Raw genomic sequence first — 4,480 nt, 5'->3', positions numbered from 1 at the left:
GTTCCCGCGCGGTTTTTTTTTTAAATTTTGGAACTTATTGCGTTTTTAAATTTTGGAATCTATTTTTCTTCTTTTTCGAGAATTCTATTTTTGAATCATTTTGGGATCTATTTTTTTTTCTAGTTAATTTTAGTTCATTTTTGTTTATTTTTAGATCATTAAAATGGAATGTCAAATTAAGAAAAACGAGCATTTTTGACACGTCCTTCTGTCTGCTCTTAATCAAGGTTCTAAGGCCGCAAAAGCTGCTCGCGACATTTGTGCTGTGTATGGAGAGGGTGCCATAACTGAAAGAACCACTCGTGATTGGTATGCCTAGTTCAAAAATAGAAATTTTGACCTCAAAGATGCACCTGGTTCTGGCCGTCCAGTTGAGTTCGATGAAGAGCGATTAAACCAACTTTTGCACAAAAATCCTCGCTAAACGACAAGGGAACTGGCAGAGAAAATGGAATGCTCCGTCACTGCTATAGAGAGCATCTTCACTCGATGGGAAAGGTTCAGAAGTATGGAGCATAGGTTCCACATGCTTTAAGTGACAACAACAATGATCAACGAGCCACAATCTCCGTTGGTCTGCTTGCTCGTCACCGCTCAACTCATGGACACAAGCAACGATTTCTTTACTGAATCGTTACTGGCGACGAAAAATGGTACCTGTACATCAATATGAAGCAGCGTAAGGAATGGCTTAGCCCCGGTAAACAAGCAACACTGCGCGTAAAACAAGATCTTCATCCGCGTAAAACTATGTTCTGTGTATGGTGGGACTGGGAAGGGAAAATTAGTGTAAAATGTGAAAGCGATTAAAGCTTTAAATATATTAATAAAAAATATTTTCAACTATTCTCAGGGCATTTTCAACTTCTATTTTTCGTATATGTGTGTGTGTGTGTGTGTGTTTGTATGTATGTATATACATACATATATATATACAAACACGCATATACAGATAGACATACACATATTTATTGATAACTATATTGATTGATAGACAGATAGGTAAATATCTTCAAAATTGGGCCTAGCTAACCTTGTGTCTTTCAACAACAAAATGCACAAACATCACCTATATTAAGAACACATCATTGCACCACACCCTATTTAAGTATAAGCAGCACACAGCAAAAACATTCGCATGTGCACCAGATGTTTGACCTAAAGATAGGCCCACACACACACATACACACATACATACACACACATACATACACACATACACTCGCACATACACACACACACACACACACACACACACACACACACACACAGATATCTCCCTTTTTCTCTTTATATATATATATATATATATATATATATATATATGTCCAAACTGTGTCCTTATTTCATAAGTATGGTTTCTTGTGGCAGCTGTAATACCTCTGAAACCTGATAAAGCACAATGCGGATAATTTACATGATTAGAAAATGGCTTTCTATGCAACGTTAATGTTGCCCACCACTCCTTTTAAGAGAATTTGTCCAAAACAATTAAAATTACATGTAAATTTAAAAACAACAACAATAAAACCAAAAACGAAAATCAAGAAATAAAAGCAATCAATCCAACGTCTATTTTGTACCACCACCTGACAATTAGGTTTCAGATGTATGTGGGCGTATGTGTGCGTGTATGCGTGAATGCGGGTGCGTGTATGCAAATGTCTATGTGTGTGTATATGTATATATACATATATATGTATGTGTGTGTATATATATATATATATATATATATTATATATATATATATATACATAGATATATGTATGTATATATAAATAAATACGATATACAGGGTACAGTGAATAAATTCTCGTCTTAATTACGCAAAAATGAAAATAAAACTGACATCTCGTTTTAAAATATAGTTATCAAAATTACATAAAAATATCTTGAAATACTAAAGAGTAAATGTGTCCAATAAAATCGCCATTGGTTTCAACCACGGCCTCCAGGCGACTTCGGAATCTCCTGTAACTCTTCTGGATGGTCTCCTTGTTTAAGTGAGTGAATGTTGCCATAAGCCTTGCCTTCAGTCCATCTTTGGTGTTACAAGGAGTTTTCTTGGTCTCACGCTCAACTGTTCCCCACACATAATAATGAAATGGGGATGCAATCTGGGGAATTAGTTTACCAGATGTTAGGGGTGATGTAGTCGCAGAAATTGTCTGACAGCTATGACTGGGCTCTCCTCCTTGTGTGGCGTGGTGCAGAGTCCTGTTGCTAGACATAGGGTGTTCTGGCAGGCACTCTCTTGAGCCAATGCACCACTACCTCTTCCAGGCACTTGATGTAGGCCTCCGTGTTGAGTCTGAGGCCGTGTGGGAAGATGAATGGAGGCATAACGTCACCATCACTAGTGACCACTCTAAACACCATGATGTTGACTGGATGTTTGATTTTTATTACTCTCCGTACATGTTTCGGGGACACAGCAAGCCAACAGTTGTTCTGTGTGTTCACCATCTGATCCTGGCAGAAAATTTTCTCGTTGGAGGGGAATCTTGAGTTTATTCAAAAGCTTCGTAGCGCAGTCTTTCCTCTTATCCTTAATGGCTTGGGATAAAAACTGGCCCTTTCTCATCTTGTATGAGGGATACCGAATGTCTTCATGCACTACCTGCCTGATAAGAAACCCAGACACTCCCATGTCCCTGGCAATGGACCTGACTGATTTGGAGGGATTGTTCTCAATCATGGCCTGGATCTCACCAACAAATTCAGGAGTTCTTTTCTTATCAGAACGATCAGAGTGAGTTTTCCAAGCTGCCGTACCTTCATAATCACCATTAGACTCATCCAACTCTTTCCGAATCCTCTGCACTGTCCTCAGATTGACATCCAAACACTCTGAAATGTTCGTATTGGAGCTTCCGGTGCGAATGTCAAACAGTAGAGTATGTCGTTTCCAAAATGCTGGTGGAATGAATTGCGTCCTGACGCTATTTTTCTCACAGACGGTGCTCAACTGACCCTACTATACTGTGTAGTCGACAAAATCAAAAACAAACAACGCGCATGCGCGAAATCGAAAATATAAAATGGTGACAATTTTTCCATCTCACCCGTCTCTGTGTGTGTGTGTGTGCGTGTGTGTATATATGTTGAGAGTACATTTTTTGCTGAATTTTCTATCACGGATCAGTACACTATACATATATGTGCGTGTGTGTATGTGTGTGTGTGTTTGTGTGTGTGTAGGCACAGACGTGTGTTTGATATAAAAAAGTTCGTTCCCCGATCACATTGTTCCGGATTCAGTTCCATAGTGTGGCACCTTAGCCTCGGGCTGACCAAAGCCTTGTGAGAGGATCTGATGGACGAGATCTGAAAGAGGACCGTTGCATCTATCAATTATCTATCTATCTATCTATCTATCTATCTCTCTATCTGTGTGTGCATGTGTGTGTGTGTGTGTGGGGGGGGGGGGGGGGTTGTGTGCTTGTGTCTGTGTTTGCCCCACCACCACCACCACCATCATCACCTCTTGTATACAACCCCGTACCGTAACAATTCGGCTAAAGAAACTGAGAGTGAAAGTACCAGGCTATAAAAATAGTACTGGGATCAACTCGTTCTTCAAGGTGGTACTGCCGCATGGACGCAGTCCAATGATTGAAACAAATAATGATAAAAGCTACAGATAAACATATAGGCAGACAGACAGACACACACACAGATAGATAGATAGATAGATAGATAGATAGATAGATAGATAGATAGATATGCATACACATCTCTATTCTTATATTTGGGATGTATAATAACTAATAAAGCCTCTAAACACACTCACCGTTAGTTGCTTGTCTTGAATTAGTTCTTTCTTTTTCTAAAGCTGTTAATGTTTATGTTCCCCAAAATATTTTTCGCTACACTTGTCGGCAGCTTTCTCAATTGGTATGTATTTCTTCCTTTTTAAATGCTTGCTTTTTAGTTTCCAATTGATCTTTTCTGTGGTTATGTCTCCATGGAAGCAAGTATACCTACTCAGGAATTGATGACATTTTTGTTTTCTTTGCTTTCTGTTTTTTGTTTTTTTTCTAGTATCAGAACATAAGTAAGTATTTGCGTGTGTGTATGTGAATATTCGCTTGAACTATTACATCCTTATTCTTTTATTATTTATGCTAGCGGATTGTCATGAGAGGATGGTTTGTCAACCCATCCGTTCTTCACATGTGTCCGGTAGCAAGATCTTTCTCCGCTATAGGTTTAGCTTCTGTAAACTATTGTAAGGCTGGAGTGATGTTTGAAGACATAAAAAACATCAGATGCCTTAGAAAAAGAAATTTGAAAGAAGACCAATAAGCAGTGAATGTGTTTATAAGTTTTACTAATTTTGACTCTTCCAACATATACAATATTGGTAGCAATATATGGTTTCAGATCTCACTTCTTGTAAAATCTATCTATCTGTCTGTCTGTCTGTCTCTCTGTCTGTCAGATATATATATATATATATATATATATATATATATAT

General features: G+C 38.2%; 1 protein-coding gene across 2 annotated transcripts in view; it reads right to left on the bottom strand.

Moving 5' to 3' along the window:
- Window positions 1–4,480, bottom strand: part of LOC106868129 (contactin) — a 76,701-nt gene that overhangs the window by 68,927 nt on the left and 3,294 nt on the right. The gene's annotated exons all lie outside the window — the stretch shown is intronic.

This window comes from Octopus bimaculoides, chromosome 4, assembly GCF_001194135.2.
Source record: "Octopus bimaculoides isolate UCB-OBI-ISO-001 chromosome 4, ASM119413v2, whole genome shotgun sequence".
Lineage (NCBI taxonomy): Eukaryota > Metazoa > Mollusca > Cephalopoda > Octopoda > Octopodidae > Octopus > Octopus bimaculoides.
Note: the sequence above shows the minus strand (reverse complement) of the source record. Positions and strands in the feature narration are given on the sequence as shown.